The sequence below is a fragment of the Anolis carolinensis genome, chromosome 1, assembly GCF_035594765.1.
Source record: "Anolis carolinensis isolate JA03-04 chromosome 1, rAnoCar3.1.pri, whole genome shotgun sequence".
NCBI lineage: Eukaryota > Metazoa > Chordata > Lepidosauria > Squamata > Dactyloidae > Anolis > Anolis carolinensis.
Window position 1 is genome coordinate 188,904,031 of NC_085841.1, and position 22,009 is coordinate 188,926,039.

Below are 22,009 nucleotides of genomic sequence, written 5' to 3' on the forward strand. Positions count from 1 at the left end.
TCACCCACCCTCCTTCACTCACTCATCCGGCTGGAGCAGCGTTCTTTCTTCCCTGGCTGCAGGGAATCAGCCAGAGCAACATGATGGGTCCGGAGCAAGGGCCCAACAGGCGCTGGTAGGGAAGGGTTGCAAGAGGGAGAAAAGCCACATAACAATTAAAATAATGTATAAATATTAAAATTAAAATAGTGTCCCTACTTCGCAGCTTTCCACTTATCACGGTAGTTCCTGGAACGGAACCCCCGCGATAAGTGAGGGAACACTGTATTGGTGGTTTCTTATCTGTTGCAGCCTTTCACTTCTTGGCCTTTTGGCTAAGATCAAGTGTAGTATCTGTTCTGCCACTGGTGACTTTCTTGGATCATTCCCTGTGACCTTGCCAACATGGGTGACCCTGCCGGGAATACATGACTCTCGATGGCTTCATCATGAGTACTGAATGAGGCAAAGCATACTTTTTAGCATCTAATTTTGCTCCATTTTGCTATCTTTTTAATTGGTAGCTCTTTCTTATAGTATTGTTATTCATGCTATATTACAGCCATATAATCCAGATTATCAAAGCAGATAATCCACATTATCTGATTTGAATTGGATTAGATGAGTCAACACCAGTGTTTCTCAACCTATGGGTCCCCAGGCGTTTTGGCCCACGACTCCCAGAAATCCCAGCCAGTTTACCAGCTGTTAGGATTTCTGGGAGTCGAAGGCCAACATATCTGGGGACCCACAAGTTGAGGGCCACTGGTCTACACTGTCATATAATCCAGTTCAAAGTGGATATTCTGATTTTATATGGTACTGTAGAAGGAGCCCCAGTGGCGAAGTGCGTTAAAGCACTGAGCTGGAGACCGAAAGGTCCCAGGTTCAAACCCCGGGAGCAGCGGGAGCGGCCGCTGTTAGCTCCAGCTCCTGCCAACCTAGCAGTTCGAAAACATGGCAATGTGAGTAGATCAATAGGTACTACTCCAGCGGGAAGGTAACGGCGCTCCATGCAATCATGCTGGCCACATGACCTTGGAGGTGTCTACGGACAACGCCGGCTCTTCAGCTTGGAAATGGAGATGAGTACCAACCCCCAGAGTCGGTCATGACTGGACTTAACGTCAGGGGAAACCTTTACTGTAGAAGGGGCCTAAGAGATCAGGGAGACCTGCTCAGCCACATAAATCTAGTGAGCAACCTTGGGCAAGTCACACTCTCTCGGCCTCAAAGAAAAGCCAGGGCAAACCCTCTCTGAACAAATTCTGCCACAAAAATCCTGTGATAGGGCCTTAGGGTCATTGTAAATCAAAAATGACTCCAAGGCGCAAAACAACAACAATCCCCCTCTTAATGTGTTTATTTCATGTATAAACTGCCATTGTCTCTCAAAACAACACTCCTGACAGCTGACAGTAGCAAAACAAAATGACACAAATGCTATTAAAACATGAAACAGATTAATTAAAACATGAAACAGATTTTCTTTTCTTTTTTAAGTGTTGATAGCTTATTGGTGTTTAAAAATATAGCATCCACCCAATTAAAAATGCCATCTGCAGCGATGCAGCTTAATTATCAAAGGTCTGTCTGAACAAAAGGCTTTGCTTGCTGGTGGGAGAAATATTATACCGGTATCTGAAGAATTTTATTTTTACAGCAGAAAAGCTAGTACTATTAAGCTGTTGCCACTGGAAGAAAGATCCAAGAAACCTGGTTATATATCAGAAATATTCTCCTCTGACACTGAACTGTAAGGCCTTCAGCTGATCGGCTTTAAAAAATAATGATGAAAACAGCAGCAGGAAGTAAGAGACAGACCACACTTGTCACTCCAGCATCAAGACCTCTGGTCCCCTCTTGCTCTTCATTCAGGAAGGACCTGAAAAAAAAAACAAGATAAAGAGTTCAGTCCTCAAACCCTGGTTCATCCTGAAAGAGAATAACTGCATATCCACGCAAGGATCTGTCTGCAAATCAGCCTCCCACAGATCTTGAAAACATTGGTAGACTACAACACTCAGATTCATCAAACAAATATGGATACAGGGCGTTGTAGTCCTAAAACTGAATGTCCCAAGCTCTGCTCAAAATTCCATTTAATTATTGTTAACTAAATACTTTATCACGCGAGCCTGACAAAGCACAATTATAGCAGGATAAAAGTACTTTTGGGTGAGATTACCACATGACTTTCCTCTAGTTACATTGTACTTGAAACATGACTGGATTGTCTCTTTTCACCAAATCCAATATTGCTGTGATCATGTCCTTGTGTGATCATGTCCTTCTGCTGCAGTCCCGATATTGCAAAGCAAAGGAAGTCTCACAAGTGCAAAAATAGGATGAGAAAAAAAATAGGGGAAAAACACTACATGCACTATGTAGGACAAACATGAGTAGGAAGCAAGCGTAGACGACTGATTCTAGAAATTCATATTAATAATGGTTTGCTTAAAGAATGCGATTTTGATGAGACAACTGGCTTGTATGATAAAGTCCTGAATATTTATATAGCTTTAAGTCACAAAATGTTATGTGACTATTTCAGAGCTAGCATTTCATAGTAGTTTGTACTGCACCCTAACACTGAGACACCCTTTCACCCAGCACCCCACCAGAGTCCAGTGATCCAATAATAAAATGTATATTGAAGAAAGTATATAAAAAGGGCAAATCCAAAAGAGACAGTCAGGATATAAATATACAGAAAATAAGCCAGAGTTCAGTAGCAGTAATCCAAAGGTTCCAAGGTAAAACCCCAAGACCAAGGAATCAAAAAACACAGAATGAATCCAAGGTATTTCCATGAACATGAACACAGAAATCTCTCCAAGGTAAATTTTCCAAAGGTATATAAGCATAGAAAGGAACATGAAACAGGAATCCTGACAATATAGGAACCAGGAACTTGTAAACATGAACAGGAGACCGATCCCCATTAGCAACATTGTCTCCTCTGAGATGCTTGAAGCTATTTAAGCCCATCCAGGCACTCATGTCATCATGCCTAATACACCTGGACTTCAAGGTCTCATCTCAAATCTGCTGCGAGTATCTAATTTGCTTACTTTTCCTGCCCTGCATTCGCAAGTCTATTCTACATTCCCTTGAAACCCCATTTTCCCAAGGCCTTTTCTCAAGGGAACTGGTCCTTCCTGATTCCCTGTTGCCTGGGAATAATTTGAAAATTTCTAAACATCATCCTTGTCTGTCTGCAATTCCTCCTGAACACTCACAGACGCCTCATTTTGGAGCCTATCATCCCCCTCATCCTCTGAACATTCAGAAAAATCCTCTGATGCTTGCCAGGCTACAATAGTTTAAGAGTTGGACTAAAATTCCAGAAGATGAAAGTTTGCTTGCTTTCTTGTGCCAAGAAACTGCACAATTTCCATAACATGCTATTTTGTGAACCATTTCAATAAGTGACTTCTCTTTACTACATTCAACCTGCATACATTGTCTTCTGCTGTAAGTAATACACCTTGCTAGATACCTCTACACTGTCATATAATCTAGATTATCAAATCAGATAAATCATATTAACTACTTTGAACTGAATTATTCTACACTGAATTATTCTACAGTTCAAAGAAAATAATCTGGATTTTATATGGTAGTGTAGATAGTGCCTGAGACTGGAATTTTGCATCCTCTTATTCAGGATCACACTGTCTAGTATTCGGCAACAGATGTTGTTCTCTGCCTCCAGATCATTTCTAACTTTTGGTGAACTAAGGCCCTTCTAAGGAGCCCGGTGGGGAAGTGTGTTAAAGCACTGAGCTACTGAACTTGCAGACCAAAAGGTCCCAGGTTCAAATCCCGGGAGCGGAGTGAGCGCCCGCTGTTAGCTCTAGCTTCTGCCAACCTAGCAGTTCGAAAACATGCCAATGTGAGTAGATCAATAGGTACTGCTCCAGCGGGAAGGTAAAGGGGCTCCATGCAGTCATGCCAGCCACATGACCTTGGAGGTGTCCAAGGACACTGCCGGCTCTTCGGCTTAGAAATGGAGATGAGCACCAACCGCCAGAGTCAGACATGACTGGACTTAACGTCAGAGGAAACCTTTACCTTTACCTTTTAAGGCCCTTCTACACTGCCCTATATCCAAGTTTCTGATCCCAAATAATCTGCTTTGAACTGAATTATATGAGTCTACAATGCCATATAATCTGGATTTTATACGGTAGTGGGCTTTTATATGAGATTTTATATAGAAGGGGCCTAAGTTTTATTGGAACCAGTTCCACTTTGGTCTTCAAAGCCAAGCAGGGATCAGCCATGGATAGGAAATTGCTAAAGAATACAAGTGTTCCTTGCCCCTGCAGATTCCTTGTCCAAGAAAACCTTATGAAATTCATGGAGTCGCCATAAATTTGCACTCAGCTTGAAGACACACACACACAACTAGTAGCACTGCTTTATCTATCACTTATTACATTGAGAGAAATACAATGGGGTTGACAGAGATAAAATGGATTGTGTAGATAAAAGCTAAAATACACCTGAAGCCCAATTTGTGCAGAAAGATTCGCGTAAGCACATTTTGAATGGGGGTGGCTGGGAACCCCTTTGTTTCTCCTTAACTGTAGAGCTCCTGTCATGACTCTGGTGACAAATATGGATAATTGCTACTTGTTCATCTTTCACAGAGGGGTGCTCACACAGCTTTTAAATGCACTCTTCTAAGAAAGATTAAGTGTTTGGTCCAGTTGTCTTGTATGAATAATGCATAGGCCTGAGCTTTTATAACATTTGCTTTTCAGTGGATTCTGTAGATAGACAGACTGACACCCACATGTGCAAATGCACGGAATAACCCCTTTGCTCCACCTCTAATGATCTCACCCTCTTCTCCTTTGCGGCCTAAATGCATTGAAGTATGGAAAGTTACATTTAAGAAGTAATATAAGAAACTGGCACAACCACATCTTAATTTTCCTTGCCTAAGAAAACCATATAATATTCATGGGGTTGCCATAAATTGAGACAATTTGAACACACACACACACATATACTATGACACTGATATAATAACCTGCTGAAAGGTCACCTATTATGGAGCAATGGTAGAGTGATGCTCTGGATCTACTATCTCTCAGTAATGAGTAACCCTTAGGAAGGTCATTATATTTATTCTTTGCTTTAAAAATATCACAAATGTTGCCATCACCATACAATTCTTATACCTCAAGTCTGTTCTCTAGGGAAGGAGAGGGGACTAACATTTGGCTTAACACATATTTCGTGTCCTCCACCTGCATTGCCATCTGGATTTTTTAGATGTGACACAGCCATTAAGCCAGAAACAAATAACATACACATCTTCAAAGACTCCAAAATAGCAGCAGATTACTTCACCCCACACCTAATTCCTTAAGACAGTGTTTCTCAACCTGAGGATCGGGACCCCTGGCAGGGGTCGTAAGGGGGTGTCAGAGGGGTCGCCAAGAAAACAAATATTTCTGATGGTCTTAGGAACCCCTTTGGCAGGGAAGGCTGAAGATCTCTTTGCCTGTCCTCTTCTTTTTTGAAAACAGATGGCGAATCCTCCCACTGAAAGCCCAATTTGCCCAATTCTATCGTTGGTGAGGTTCAAGCGACTCTTTGATTGTAGGTGACCTATAAATCCCAGCAACTACAAATGCAAAAAAAGGCAAGATCTATTTTCCTCAAACTCCACCAGTGTTCACATATCCATCATTGTTTGAGTCCACAGTGCTCTCTGGATGGAGTTGAACTACAACTCCCAAACTCAAGGTCAATGCCCACCAAACCCTTCCAGTATTTTCTACTGGTCATGGGAGTTCTGTGTGCCAAGTCTGGTTCAATTCCATCGTTGGTGGAGTTCAGAATGCTCTTTGATTGTAGGTGAACTACAACTCCCAAATGACAAAATCAATCCCCTCCCAACCCCACCAGTATTCAAATTTGGCAGTATTGGGTATTGTGCCAAATTTGGTCCAGTGAATGAAAATACATCCTGCATATCAGATATTTACATTACGATTCATAACAGTAGCAAAATTGCAATTATGAAGTCGCAATGAAAATAATTTTATGGTTGAGGGTCACCACAACATGAGGAACTGTATTAAGGCATCAGGAAGGTTAAGAACTACTATCCTAAGCCTTCAAAGTGAAACCTTATCATTAGCTAAACTGTTTTTGTGGCAGGATAATAAAGTCCATATTTCAGACAGTGTTTTGCTTAACTCTTTCATAGTCGATGGAAAACAGGGCTTCCTATATTCTTTGCAAATGGCCAATTTTGCCTTTGTTCCCTGTGCTTGCAAGATAGAACATGAAATCCATTTAAATGATTTGGAAACAAAGAAGATCCGTGACTGAACTCTGAAAGTACTGTCTCCTTGTGCAAGGCACTCTTTCTTAGTGTGGGGTAAAACAAAGAAAACAGATTGTTCCACCTCAAAGCCATGAACACCTCACCATTCTCTGTTAACCTGCAAGATTTAGGATTAAGAGCTTCTTTTATGTGTGCTAATTTATTGAAGGTACAGATCTGTATCTGAAACCAGCAATACATAAAGAGAATGAAGGAAAGAGAAAAGGCCAAAAAGCAAGGAAATATGGCAGTCTCTTCAAGACTAAGGAAAATTTGGGTGGAAAATAGTAGGAATTGTATTCTTACCATAGCATTTTGTGCCTTCGTTCCTTCACCACCATCACATTTCTTGACAGATCCTCCGCTTACTGAATTATCACACAGGGAAGTGTAGTCTCCACCCATACCACTTTCTATATATAATGAACAAAATAGGTTCTGTAGGTTTGTTCTTAAGTTGAATTTGCTTGTAAGTCGGAACAGGTACACTTTTAGAGTGTAACTCCAGAGATAGATATATGCATAGATAGATGATAGATAGATGATAGATAGATAGATGATAGATAGATAGATAGATAGATAGATAGATAGATAGATAGATAGATAGATAGATAGATAGATAGATAGATATAAAGCTTTGGATAGCATAGAGAAGGGTTAACACCCCTGTGCCTCTGTTCAGAAGATTTCACCTCACTTTCTGTTCCTGTGGCAATTGGATTTTGAAAAATTTGGCTTGTTGTGGATTGGTGATAAAGCTTCAGTGGAGACATCTTTTCCCCATGATGACTCTTCCAGGAGTGAATTTCCCTTCCGAGGGGAAGATTTCTCTCACTTCCTGTTGTCTCACCCCTATTCCTAACTAAGTCATTTGTAAGTCAGAAGTTTGTAACTCAAGGATTGCACTGAGATCCGTGAAGTTTACATTTGGGTAAATTATACAACCTATCCAAAATTATATTGAAATTTGTAACTCATTCTATATATGTCTACTCATATGAAAGTCCAAATGATTAAAGGTTGATTTCATTGTACAGATGGAACCTCCTTTATCGTGAAAGCTGAAATTCAGAATCATCCATCATTTGAAATTGTCCACAAAGGTGGCTTCAATGTACACCAACTTGTTTTCATGCACAAAATGATTTAAAAACATTGTATAAAATTATCTTCTAGCTATATGTAACAAGGTATATATAAAACACAGGAGCCTTCGGTGGCTCAGTGTGTTAAAGTGCTGAGCTGCTAAACTTGCAGACCGAAAGGTCCCAGGTTCAAACCCGGGGAGCAGAGTGAGCGCCTGCTGTTAGCTCCAGCTTCTACCAACCTAGCAGTTCAAAAACATGTAAATGTGAGTAGATCAATAGGTACCGCTCTGGCGGGAAGGTAACGGCATTCCATGCAGTCATACCGGCCACATGACCTGGAGATGTCGGACACGACTGGACTTAACATCAGGGGAAACCTTTACCTTTAAGGTAGGTAAAGGTTTCCCCTGACATTAAGTCCAGTCGTGACCGACTCTGGGGGTTGGTGCTCATCTCCATTTCTAAGCCGAAGACCCAGCGTTGTCCATAGACACCTCCAGGTCATGTGGCCGGCATGACTTCATGGAGCTTCCGTTACCTTCCCACTGAAGCAATGCCTATTGATCTACTCACATTTGCATGTTTTTGAACTGCTAGGTTGGCAGAAGCTGGGGCTAATGACGGGAGCTCACCCCGTCCCACGGATTCAAATGTATATGCAAATACAATTATTCAAAAATCTGGAAAAAATCCCCCTGAGATCTCATTGGTGCTTTCCCCTCCCTGAGGAAGGACCCTCGACTTATCAGTGGGCCATATTAAAATCTATAATATTGGCCCCAAACCTGTTCTTGACCTATATCATGAGTATAAATGGTAAATATGTGGAAATGTATATTATGATAATATTATTGCCTCCCCGCTTATGTCTCTTCTTTAATGGTTATTTTCCAACTCTATGTGTTAGTTCATTTTTGTGTTAAATATATATTACACATAACATGAATTCATCAGAATAAAGACCACTGTATACTTGTATAATTTCTCTCTGTGTTGCAGAAGTAGATGCAGCTACAATTCCACTGCATAATGATCCACTAAACTAAGCAGATAATTTTTTTGTAAAACTCATTTTAATCAATCTGCCATGAATACTCTTCTGGTACACTGAGGCTTGTAAGGCAGGGATGGGGGTTGCACAGTTCTCTCACCTGCCTTTCTGCCAAGGTTAACATAGCGCTGCCGCAAGCTCCTTTAAATCCCACTGCAGATTCTGAACAAAAAAAAACGCTCGAGCATCATTTCACTAAAGCGGGAGGTTGGGAATTCCTCACAAGATCAGATACAAAGAGATAATTATGGGCTGGGGGTAAGGGAGAAAAAAAGCACTTGGAAGTGACGTTCTCAATTGCTTCGTGTATATGGGGCCCAAATCCTAGAAGACCGATTTCTCACACAAAAAATATCCACTGCTGTCACAAAGATCTCCGCAACAGAAAAAAGACTGGTTTGTAAATTGCCTTGGATTGTTCTCGAGGGAACTAGGCAATACAAGGATGTGGGGAGGACAGGCAGGTCCTGGCGATTGCAATGAATGTGGAATTTGATCAAATAATTTGCTTAATCAGCCTGCAGAATTGTGATCACTTTGTTGTTGTGGTGGTGGTATGCCTTCAAGTCTGCACTTGAATTCAGGGACAGGCTCTGTCTTGGGACAAAGCCGTAGGCTAGAAGTTTTTGTTTTTTTTTCCGTGTCAGGAGTGACTTGAGAAACTGCAAGTCGCTTCTGGTGTGAGAGAATTGGTCGTCTGCAAGGACGTTGCCCTGGGGATGCCCGGATGTTTTCATGTTTTTATCATCCTTGTGGGAGGCTTCTCTCATGTCCCCACATGGAGCTGGAGCTGATAGGGGGAGCTCATCCACGCTCTCCCCGGGTGGGATTCGAACCTGGCAGCTTTCAGGTCAGCAACCCAACCTTCAAGTCACAAGGCTTTAATCCACTACGCCAGGGGTCCTCAAACTTTTTAAGCCGAGGGCCAGTCCACAATCCTTCAGACTGTTGAGGGGCCAGATTATCATTTGAAAAAAATACAAACAAATTCCGATGCACACTGCATATGTCTTATTTGTAGTGCAAAAACAACAACAACAACAACAACAATGAAAGAACAATACAATATTTAAAAATAAAAACAATTTTAACCAACATACATTTATCAGGATTTCAATGGGAAGTGTGGTCCTGCTTCTGGCCAATGAGATAGTCAAGTTAATTAGGGTTGTTGTTGTTGTTGTTGTTGTTGTGTGCCTTCAAGTCATTTCAGACTTTGAGTGAGCCTAAGTCTAAAATTTATTTATTATTTATTTACTGCATTTATTTACTACAATTGTATCACACCCTTCTCACCCCAAAGGGGACTCAGAGTGGCTTACAAATTATATGTACATACAATATATTATATTATTAGCATAGCACAATATTAGCATTATACATTACTATATTGAACTATACCACTATACTGTAATATTATTAGTAATATATGTAATATAGAATATATAATTAATATTATTATATGGTATTATTATTAGTGTTATATTGTATTACATTATAATATTATTATCAACATTATATTTATATACAATATATTATATTATAAAACTGAGGGCGGGGGCCAGGTAAATGACCTTGGAGGGCCTCATCCGGCCCCCGGGCCTTAGTTTGGGGACCCCTGCACTACGCCATCGGGGGCTCCAGGCTAGAAGTGAGATTAGGTCTTGTTCAGTAATGGGTGTGTGTGATCCTTGTAAACCCACAACAACAGAAGATCCTCAGTTGGATAAATTTTGTGTACCAACAAGCTTGGGAGATTCTCAGGGACCTTCCAGACAGCGTTTTAATGCGAGACCTATCTCACTTTTACCAGAGACGTCCAAACGACACCTCCGGTAAAAGCGAATTAATGTGGAATAAACCGGGTTTTACCAGTTTAGGTAAAGGTAAAGGTTTTCCTCAGACATTAAGTCTAGTTGTGTCTGACTCTGGGGGTTGGTGCTCATCTCCATTACTAAGCTGAAGATCCAGCGTTGTTTGTAGACACCTCCAAGGTCATCCCGCTCCCTAGATTCAAACCGCCAACCTTTTCGTCAGCAAGTTCAGCAGCTCAGCAGTTTAACCCACTGTGCCACCAGGGGCTCCCGGTGACATGAGGGAAGGGATTTCCCTCAACCTATTCTAAAGCTAACTAACTATGCCTCATTGAGGACTGCAGACTTGTTCAGAGTGGGGTTGAATTCCAGCCATTTTAAATGGCTTCATCCTGGATTTTCATATAGTGTAGAAGGGCCCTCCAAGTAGTTTCAGGTAATTCATCATATCCAAGTAAGGTAAAATGTTGAACATTATGTTTTTTTAAAAATAATAATAATAATAAACCTACCAAAGTCATCAGGGTCCTTGCACATATTGTCTGCACTTGCCATCTTGAGCACCCATACTCTGATGTTGCTTGGTCACACATGTCCCAATTTCCATCTGTGAAATATTGGAGGGTATATAATTGCATGCCAAGAGAATTCTAGCCCAGCTTTACTGAAGTTCATCTGGCCCTTCAGAGCCTAGCAGTGCTTTCAAAGGTTAACCTCCTCAAGGGAGAGGCTGCTGAACTACTCTGCCAGCTCCCCAGTTGAGGAGAGCTTTGAAGGTTACAATCAGGCAGGTTGCATGCTTCTGCCTTTGAAAGTTTGGTTTGCTGCCAGCCTAATCTAAAACTTCCAAAGGCACACTTCTTTTTCTTGGGGATTGTATGCTGAGAGCCAACATGGTGTAGTGGTTGCAAAGTTGAACTGTTGGAGACCCAGGTTGTAATCCCTTTTGAGCTATGGAAACCGAGAAGGTGACCTTGGACGAGTCACAAAGGAAGCCAAAGACAGCCCTCCATTGAACAAATCTTTCCTTTAAAAAATCCTTGATAGGATTGCTTTAGGGTCAGAAATGACTTGAAAGTTCACAATAAAGCTTTGTTCCTTCACTGGATTTTCAGATGTGATCAATAGCCAATGTTCCGAAAAAAGACCAATGCCTGCTGTATACATCCTTATCTGGGAATTTATTTATTTTATTTATTGATTAACAATATTTATATTCTGCCCTTCTCACCCAGAAGGGAACTCAGAGCGGATCACATTGTACACATATAAGGAAAACATTCAGTGCCATATAACATAGAACAGAGACAGACGCAGAGGCAATTTAAACCTTCTCCAGCTTCCAGCTTCCTGAGGGTGTGCTTGATTCTGGCCACAGGGGGAGCAGCTGCTTCATCATCCACTGTGACAGCACTTCCTCATTCCAACGGCGGCTGGGTGATTTTTATGGTGTCGTAAATTAGCCTCCCCACATATAAGTGGTACCTAAATTTCCTACTTGATAGATGCAACTATCTTTCGGGTGGCTTAGGTCAGCAACGAGCAGGGGCTATATTTTATTTTTAATTGTCGGGTGCTCACCCCGACACGGGCTGGCCTCGAACTCATGACCCCTTGGTCAGAGTGATTTATTGCAGCTGGCTGCTAACCAGCCTGCGCCACAGGGCATTTTTCCGAGTATTTGTTATTTTTGGCACAATTACAGTGCTTCTGGAAGTACAATGGGTATACTTACTTCCTTAGGTGATCCCTCGTTTTCTGAGTATGATGACTTCCAAGTGTAGTGTCTTGGCAGTGGACACGTAGGTGGCTGTGGAGTCTTATTTTTGATCTGCATATTCTTTCACAGTGAGGGTATCAGTTTCCAGGTGGAAAGCAGTCCCAGTCAGGGTTGGCTTGACACGGCTTCCTCTTAGCACGTTTCTCCCTTTTGCCCTTTTGCACTTTGGGATATTTTTTTTATTTTGTAATTCCAGATAGGAAATGCTCAACATTTATTTAACAAAACTATTACACAAGATTCATAGTATGAATGTGAAAGGGATAAGAAGGAAAGTTTCAGGAAACATGAATCCTTATAGGAGGTAGATTGTGTTGTGCTGCAGGTAGAACCCTATGCCAAACGGAGATCTGAGTCAGCTCTTTTCCAGCCAGGAAAGAATCGATCCAACAAGACAATGACACAGCAGAAAATGGATAAATATAGACTTCTAAACTTAGTGTCTTCCAAATAACATTTAGTTGCCCATTTTAGCCTTATGTGGAGGAGTGGTAGCGCATGTCGAAAGTAATTATTTATCGTTCCAAAGCCTCCCAAGTAATTCATCACCACTATGGTTATGTTTTTTAGAATGCTAACTCCTAAACAGTAACTTTTAATAAATACGTAAAGGTTATGTTCTTAAAAGATATCTGAATGGGGCAAGTTGCTGGCCTACAGTAGAAAGAACACTAAAATAGTGAGGCCACATCTATCCCGTAACCATAAAAGTGACTTAAACAAGGAGTACCTTTACATCGTGAAAGATACCCTTTTTCCCGGTTCAACCATAAAAGCTGAAAATCTCTTGGCGACACATGTGGACACAACCTAATCTGGGGTGTTTAAAAGATGGGGTTGATTCAAAGCAGCTTTAAATGAAACATTACATTCAAGAGGTATCCCAATTGTGCTGAAAAGACAGAGTTTATGAATATTTATAGCATGTGTTAGCCTTTAAGCTGCCATAAAAGACTCTTGAAATTGCTTTTGCTTTATGCGAGGTTTGTAGTGAGGAATACACAACGCCCAGTAAACCTATTTCCTTTTGAAAGCAAGACACAGCCTTGTCCTTTGTGCAAGAGGCCATCACACAAAACACACCTGCACAAACACACACACACACAGAGGCAAATCCTTGTCTTCCTGTAGCAATTCACCTGCATTGCAAAGTGTTTGCTACTGCCCTTATTTGAGATCTTTTGCTTACCATGGACCCCCATTGTACAGAATAAAGCTTTCCTTCCTTTGGATTGCAAGCCCCAGGATGGCCACACAGTTAAAAAACAAGCTTCAGATGGCATCACCCAAAATCGTTCTACGCAAGGAAGATGGCTTCATTTTTTTCTCTTCTAAAAACAACTCCAAAGATTGCCCCCTCCTTCCTTTTCCACGCTCCTAATATCTGCAGTGAGGAGGGAGGGCCCAATATGTCAGGCTGGAAAGTGATGCTCTATGGGAGGATACCTCAGCCAACTGACACAAGAGCGAGCCATCAAAGAAAGCCCAGAGGAGCAGCGGCAGAGGCAGACAGGTAAAGGCTTGACAGCTGGGGAATTGGGCCGAGGCGCCAAGATGCTGGGAACAGCCTCGAAACAGCGGGACTCAAGGGGAAACGCACCCACACTTGTCACCAGCAACTATCCTTATTTATTTCAAATTTTTTGCAGCTTTTATCCTGATCCACCATGACTTTACTAAGGTCTCCGTCCTTCCTGCCACAGTGCCTGAAGCCAGGAGCTCGCTGAAAGCAGCCACCCTTTGTCACATCCAGGAGACATGCACAAGGATGGTTAGCCATCACCTCACAAGCAGCAATCCTAATGGGTCACACTGCATTAAAAATTGCCTTTTAACAAAGCCATCAGCTGGCAGAACCATGTGGAAGTAGAAGAAGTTCATTCTCTGGTGAGAGGCAGAGGGGCAGCTGTTATGAAGGTTTTTTTGTTTATTTTTTTTTGTGTGTCAGGAGCAACTTGAGTTGCTTCTGGAGTGAGAGAATTGGCCATCTGCAAGGACGTTGCCCAGGGGATGCCCAGATGTTTTGATGTTTTGACCATCCTTGTGGGAGGCTTCTCTCATGTCCCCGCATGGAGCTGGAGCTGATAGAGGGAGCTCATCCGCACTCTTCCTGGGTGGGATTCGAACCTGGCAGCTTTCAGGTCAGCAACTCAACCTTCAAATCACGAGGCTTTAGTCCACTATGCCATCGGGGGCTTCTTGTTATGAAGTAGGGATGAGGAATCAGTAAAAATGCCCTAACATTGAATGCCTTGTATAGTTTTCAACTCTTGTGAACACTCTTTCAAAATGCAGAAAAAAATGGTATCAGTGGCAGAATTCAACATCAATGTTTTTATGTTTTAAAAAAAAAACATTTCTAATACTTCTGGAACATGGCAACACAGCCCGAAAGACATACAACCCCCCTGTGATCCCGGCCCTGAAAGCCTTTGACAATACAACGTTTCTAAATCTTTAAGACTGACTGTATACAGGCAATGTTTGGTGAAATCTTGGGATGAGAAGTGGCATGAAGAATACAACTTCAGTGCACTTCATCCCTTATTTAACTAGGACCTTTCTCCATTAAACACGTACAGTTACACACGTACAGCACTTTGATTCCACTTAAACTGCTTGTGCCTGCATCCGAAATATAGTTGTGGGATTTCTATTTTGGCGAGGCACTTTTTGGCACAGAACTCTGAATACCCAAATTGAATCAGACCACTATAATATGTTGCGTGAAAGGAACTTTGGATTCTCAGAATTGTGTTGACTGTGGATAAGCATGTGAAGTGAAAGGAATAGTGTTTGCCCAATCCATATTTATTAACCAGTAGTTTCCAACCTGTGGTCCATGGACCACCAGTGGTTCCCAAGAACTAAAATATGATCTGCGGCCTCACTGTTACTACAGTATTGCAACGAGAGTGACTGGTCCCGCAAAACCCTCTTATAGTGCCGAGACAACAGGGGTGTCTGGAGGGAAGAGGCTGACTACCCATGGAAGGCATGATAACAAGCCTCCTGACTGCTGCTTCTCCTCCTCCCTCCCTCCCACTGAGCAGAGCCGTTCCATTTGGTGCTTGGAAGCGGGGGTGCCTTGGTGTCTGTTTTTAGGCCTGCTCATGGGGTTATTTGGGGTGCTGATATAGAAAATTACATTGGGTAGACCACATCAGCTCTAGATTATTAAATATAGTTTTCTGTGAGCAGATGGTGACTGCTGGATGGTATATGTTACCAATATGTATCATAAACTAGAGCTGATTTGGTCTATCCAATGCTATTTTCTGAATCAGCACCCCAAATAACTGAACTGAATCTAAAGTTGACCAAAAACTGATTTGCAACCCTTTTGGTAATAATGTTAGAGAGTGGTCAAAGTGGTCCCTGGTCAAGTGATCCCTGGTGAAAAAAAGGTTGGGAACCACTGTTATAAGCAGACAGAGATCCATCCTTTATCAGCAATTGTGGACACTGAGCCAGTGATCAGGGATGATATCACATGGAGATCCTTGATGCGAGGAATCCATAGGGCAGCAGAGCAAATTCTGGGACAGCGGGACGAATCTGTCGCCCAGTGCTCCGCATTGCCCACATCACCCACTTGCCCATCATGTATAAAGTATATAGTCGTCGTCTCACTCGTTCAGTCGTTTTCGACTCTTCGTGACCTCATGGACCAGTTCACACCAGAGCTCCCTGTCAGCCGTTGCCGCCCCCAGTTCCTTCAAGATCGAGCCAGTCACTTCAAGGATACCGTCCATCCATCTCGTCCTTGATCGGCCTCTCTTCCTTTTTCCTTCCATTTTCCCCAGCATCATGATGTTCTCCAAGCTTTCCTGCCTTCTCATGATGTGGCCAAAATACTTCAACTTTGCCTCTAATATACTTCTCTCCAGTGAGTAGTCGGGCAATATATATATATATATATATATATATATATATATATAATGAAATTGAGTTCTGACTTGGATCCTATCTCCAAGATATCGTACATTGTCAGTTACTGGAATTCAAGCAACCAGAACTCTCAAGCAATCAGCAAGTTTATTTACCGCCATTTTAACTAAAACTGCATACTGGGTTCACAAAACTGCCTTTCTAATACAGTAAAATTATGTTGCACTGAGCTAAGTTTGACTTTATTTTTAATTACTGGATTTCAACATTAATATCAAGTCAATACAGTTTATTATACAGTGTGGCATGAGGTATAGTATTAAACCCATTTTTAATAATAACTCTCAAGTAACGAGAAATGATGTTTATCAAGCATCTATCAATCCCCATGAGCGCCAGTTAACTGGGGCCCCTTCTATACTGTCATATAATCCAGTTCAAAGCAGATAATCTTCTATATAGAGTCATCTATATATCCTTTAAAAAGGTAAAGGTTTCCCCTGATGTTAAGTCCAGTCGTGACCGACTCTGGGGGTTGGTGCTCATCTCCATTTCTAAGCCGAAGAGCCGGTGTTAGACACCTCCAGGTCATGTGGCCGGCATGACTGCTTGGAGCGCTGTTACCTTCCCGCTGGAGCGGTACCTATTGATCTACTCACATTTGCATGTTTTCGAACTGCTAGGTTGGCAGGAGCTGGAGCTAACAGCGGGCACTCATTCCACTCCCGGGATTTGAACCTGGGACCTTTCGGTCTGCAAGGTCAGCAGCTCATCACTTTAACACACTTGGCCACCGGGGCTCCCCAATATATCCTTATGTATATGCAAATACAGGTTTTGCAAAATCCATGAGGGAAATATCTAAAATATGGAACATTTCTGGTCCCAAGCATTTTGGATAAGGGATGCTCAACTTGTGTAACATATTAATTTCCTAGTTTCTACAATATTCTTTAGAAGATGGGGGTTTAAGCACCTTTTGTCTTTCTTCCCTGGAAAGACAAATCCTACTTATACTAAAACGTATTATTAAGTTAAACAATGATATTACGCTTTGTTTTTGGGTGAAGGAAAAAGCCATTGTTAAAGGCGGGGAGCAAGGCAAGCTACACAAAGACCGGGGGTTTATCATCTTAAAGGGACAAGCCAGATCTATTCATTATCGAGTAACTAAAAGACATGCTTCAGGGCATCAAAAGCTTGCAATTTATCAAGTTAATCAATTAGTGCTGTACCAGAAAGGTAATGGCTTGGAAGTATTTTCAATTGTCAGATGCACCGGTTTGGCATGCTAAACCCTTCTGAATCGTACAGGAAATGTGTAAAGTCTAAGCAGCAGCACTGGAGGAGCAGCAGCTGTTGGAAGATTGCAGTGCGTAAGAAAATTGAAATCTTACTTTAATCATAAACAGAGAGTGACCTTCACAGCAGTATATGGTTGGAATCTTAAACCTAGTGGCTACTAGGCTTGTGCATTTTGGCTGAACCTCGATCTGTTTCTGCTGCCCGGATTCCAGGAGACCCGCGGATCCATTTTCGCACACCTCTAGAAAACAGGCGGGTTGCCAAATAGCCGTTTCTGGCCTTCAGCCAGAAGATCCAGAAAGATCGGGCCCATTGGCTGGAATGAGGAACTTACGAGGTTCTCCTTTCAATTCCTGGGATCCTTTCGTTTCTTCCTTTCAAGCGATCCTGGGTTTGAGTAATGGGGTTAAGGAAGCATTCTTCCTGGGACTCCTTCCTTTCTTCCTTTCAAGGGAATCTGGGTTTGAAGAATGGGGTTAAGGAAGCACCCCTTCTGGGACCCTTTCCTAACTTCCTTTCAAGGGAATCTGAGTTTTAAGAACAGGGTTAAGGAAGCATTCTTCCTGGGACTCTTTTCTTCCTTTGGAAGTCTGGGTTTGAGTAACAGGGTTAAGGAAGCAGTGCTTAAGACATGTCATGGTGTTCTTCTATTCCTATTGGCCCAACAGACAGGGTTCGCAGGGAAACCGCATGCGAGCAGCACACGGCAGCCTCTTTGTGCATCACATGATGCCGAATAGGAGAGGTAGAGCCGTGATCGGCTGCCAAGTGGTCCTGTTATGGAGAAAAAACCTGACAGCTGGACCCTTACTGTTACAGCTATCCAGCCAAGCTGAACAATCCAGATTGGCCGAAAAGAACTGACCACTCTGAATCTGTGCACAAGCCTAGTGACTACCAAACTCTCTTCCCTTTCTCATTTTCTCTATTTTACAGGCAAACATCGGCCCTCCAGGTGTTTTGGACTTCAACTCCTACAATTCCTAACAGCCGGTAAGCCAGCTAGGATTTCTGGGAATTGAAGTCCAAAACACCTGGAGTGCCAAAATTTGCCCTTGCCTTCTATATCATCATCATAATAATCAGAACTAACCTCAACCAACTTCCCATTGCTTTAATCAATCCCATCTAATTTGTTGTGATTAGAACCTCATCACATTAGAAAAAAAATGCAGGTCGAACCAGACCTTACCATCGTGTTCAGTGGTAGCCTGTGTTTTAATAAAATGGAAAACTTTGTCTCCCTTATCACATGTGTCTGTCTCATCCACAATCCCCTGCTTCATTTGCCATCACATGGAGAAGAGAAGTCTACACCCATCTAACTCCCCCCCCCCTTTTTTTTTTTTAAAGACACACTGCATATAACCGGAAGTATGAAACCTTGTGGCTTTCAAGATACGGGATTTCTCGAAAATACGATTTGCAGCAGAAGACAGAAAAATGATAAGAAAAATTGCATCTGCCACTGCCAATCTAGACGTTTCCCAATGAAACCTTCCCCGGAAATGGTCATTTCTCTATTGAACTGTGCACATAAGTTACCTACCTCGCTAATTACTTCAAAATTACCTTGCAAATTACTTCAAAAATATTTCAAAAGGAAATATAATATAAAGGAAGTTAGCCCCCAAACAATCCTGGTATTCATTAGCAGTCTCCTTTCCAAGTACTAACCAGGGTTGACACTGTTTAGCCTCCACGATCAGACAAAATCTGCTACCTTTAAAATATTTAGGCCAGAGGTCCTAGCTCTGTCTATTATTCATACTTGGATTTGGTAGAATCTGAGGCCCCTTCCACACAGCTGTATAAAATTCACATTAAACTGGATTATATGGAAGTATGGACTCAGATAACCTAGTTCAAAGCAGATATTGTGGATTATCTGCCTTGATATTCTGGGTTATATGGCTGTGTAAAAAGACTCTGAGGTTCTCCATGCCACTGCAAATCCCAAACCAGTTAATTTAACCCTCATACCAAAGACCTATTGTGTTAACTTTCTTGAGTTTCAGTTTGGAATTTCATCTGCCTTACATATGAGACCCAGCCCCTCCCACTGCAAACGCGTGCTTCAACAAACACACATGATGCAATGTAAGCTGGAAGTGAATCAGTATCCCAAAGGAAAATGTTCATGACTCATGCTTTTGAGGGCTTATCTCACCACCAATCTCTAAAGAGTTGAGAAAAGAATGACGACATTGTACACAGGGATTAACTCCTGAGCAGCAGTCGCATTGTTCCCTCCCACCCAACACTTAGGTATCCCTCCTGAATATACTTCTTAGGTTTCAGTTGCCAATTGCTTCTCATTCTGAAATTGAGACTAGAATGTGAGAAAAATCACACGGTCAGTCAGCCCTAGCTATCAGCTGATTCTGCATCCACAGATTCAACCATCCTTGACTTCAAATTACTCAAAAAAGGATTCCACAAAGAAGACAATGAGCTATTAGATGTAGAAAGCCTAAATCTCCCATATGGGTGGCATGCATATTTTGACATACAAACGGCCAAACCAACAGGCATATTTAATGACCATTACATATGGAGACCAATTCTAACACTCGGAACAGATATAAAAAAAGAATTTATACAAAGACACCACAGTGGATGTCCCCACATGAAGCATACTACAAAAGGGAGAACATCCTACGAGGGAAATAGTTAACTTACAAGGAGCTGATCCAGACCGACTTAGAAAACTCAGAAATGAAACCCCTAGGAGAAATGAACCCAATGGGCCTTAAATGCAGTTGGCTTCTATGGGGAGAATCCATTACAGATTTGCTGATAATGGATAAAATAACTGTACTCTCAAGAGGAGAACCTTTAGAGAACTTTGTCAATGAATGACCACCAATGATTCAACATCTCAATGTAAAATTAATCTAAAATGTACATAGGGGAACCTATAAGACTATATAGACAAGGAGAAAATGGATATTAATTTGGAGCCTATGCTATCTTTATATGTTATATTTAAATAGAATACTGTGACCTCTTAAAGAAAATATATTACCAGAGAAATGATTATGGAAGACTAATAGCTGGAAAGCATTGCACTGTATGCAACAAACACTCACAAATATATGGCTATTTGAATAAAAATAAATAAATAAATAATTTCAGTTATCCTTTAAAAAAAGGATTCCACAAAGCAATCCTTGATGCTTCCATTTTATACAAGGGGTACCGTTTTCCAATGCATTATATACAATTAAATTTAAGCATCCGTGGATTTTAGTATTCATGAAGGCTACTGAAACCAAACTTCAGCAGCTACCAAGGAGCCATGGTATTGTCCAAACAGGAACCTAACTAATCTCTTGATATATTAGTGAAGGATCAAGTTACATAATCAGCTGTAGTAGTAATGAGCAAATTTTAAATGCAATGATTTACCAGTTTGCCTCTACTCTCAGGCACACTTTTCAAGCTCTAAGAACACACATGTACATTATAGTTGTTTTCAATCACTATATACAGTAGTTGTCAGTCATGATTGTGCATGAGCCCTTCTTGTGGATATTAGACCTTTTCTCTGACATGCTAATGCCATCAACCGTGGTCATTCTGTTTGGCAGGATGTAGAGTAATGTACCTTTCCAGACACCCACAATGGCCCCTGACTAAGAGGGCTTCAATGACTTTGATGATGACAATGCGTCAGACAGGGCAGTATGATGTGTTGATTGGGCCTGCTTTTTCATACAGCCCAAATAAACATAGTCTGGGGCGTCAGGAAATTAATTTAGCAACATCAAACAGCCCTTCTTTACATATGTAACACAAGGTTGGTATTTCTCAGTGTAGCCAGTTACTCAAGATTTTTTTTTTTCATGTCAGGAGCGATTTGAGAAACTGCAAGTCACTTCTGGTGTGAGAGAATTGGCCGTCTGCAAGGACGTTGCCCAGGGGACGCCCAGATGTTTTGATGTTTTTATCATTCTTGTGGGAGATTTCTCTCATGTCCCCGCATGGAGCTGGAGCTGATAGAGGGAGCTCATCTGCTCTCTCCCCGGGTGGGATTTGAACCTGGCAGCTTTCAGATCAGCAACCCAACCTTCAAGTCACAGGCTTTAATCCACTATGCCATCGGAGGCTCCAGGTACTCAAGACCTTCCCTTGGCAGCCAACTCAGAAAGCCACTGTCAGGTTCTCAATTGTTCCTCCAGCACCAAAACCCTGGGCCATTTCTACAAACTTCCAAAACATTGTATTGCTGTGAATTTTCTGGGCTGTATGGCCATGTTCCAGAAGCATTCTCTCCTGGCACAGCAACTCACAGCAACCCAGTGATTCCAGCCATGAAAACCTTTGAAAAAATTTACAGGGAGCTGATCCAGACCGACTTGGAAAACTCAGAAATGAAACCCCTAAGAGAAATGAACCAAATGGGCCTTAAATGCAATTGGCTTCTATGAGAAGAATCCAAAAAAATAAATAAATTCTAGAATCCATTCTGTCACCGTGGCAGAAAAAATATATGTTTGTTGTTGGGCTGAGCTCAGTGCCTCGCCTGCTTCTACCAAAGGATCCTGTTGCCTTCAGGTAAAGTTGTGGATGCTGTCTCTTTATCAGGATCTAATAACAGGCTAGCTCTTGGTCAGCTCAAGGCTGTTGCAAGAGCAACAGTAGCAGGATTGTGCATCCACTCACCAACCACTCCCTGGACTGAGGCATACAATATGTGAATCCGCCACGTGCTTTTAGTTTTCTACTTTTGTTCAGGTCAGTGGT

At 41.8% G+C, this 22,009-nt stretch overlaps 1 long non-coding RNA gene and 1 pseudogene across 2 annotated transcripts; both read left to right on the forward strand.

Annotated features, from left to right (window-relative positions):
- Positions 1–294: 294 nt before the first annotated feature.
- On the forward strand, positions 295–370 carry LOC134295747 (U2 spliceosomal RNA; annotated as a pseudogene).
- Positions 371–13,488: 13,118 nt separating this feature from the next.
- Positions 13,489–20,795, forward strand: LOC134293799 (uncharacterized). Of its 2 annotated transcripts, XR_010000754.1 has the most exons (3): positions 13,489–13,577; positions 13,714–13,951; positions 18,614–20,795. It is a non-coding gene; the product is annotated as an uncharacterized LOC134293799 (long non-coding RNA). The 2 variants fall into 2 exon arrangements; XR_010000753.1 differs by lacking the exon at positions 18,614–20,795 and having other exon boundaries at positions 13,714–14,312.
- Positions 20,796–22,009: the final 1,214 nt, after the last annotated feature.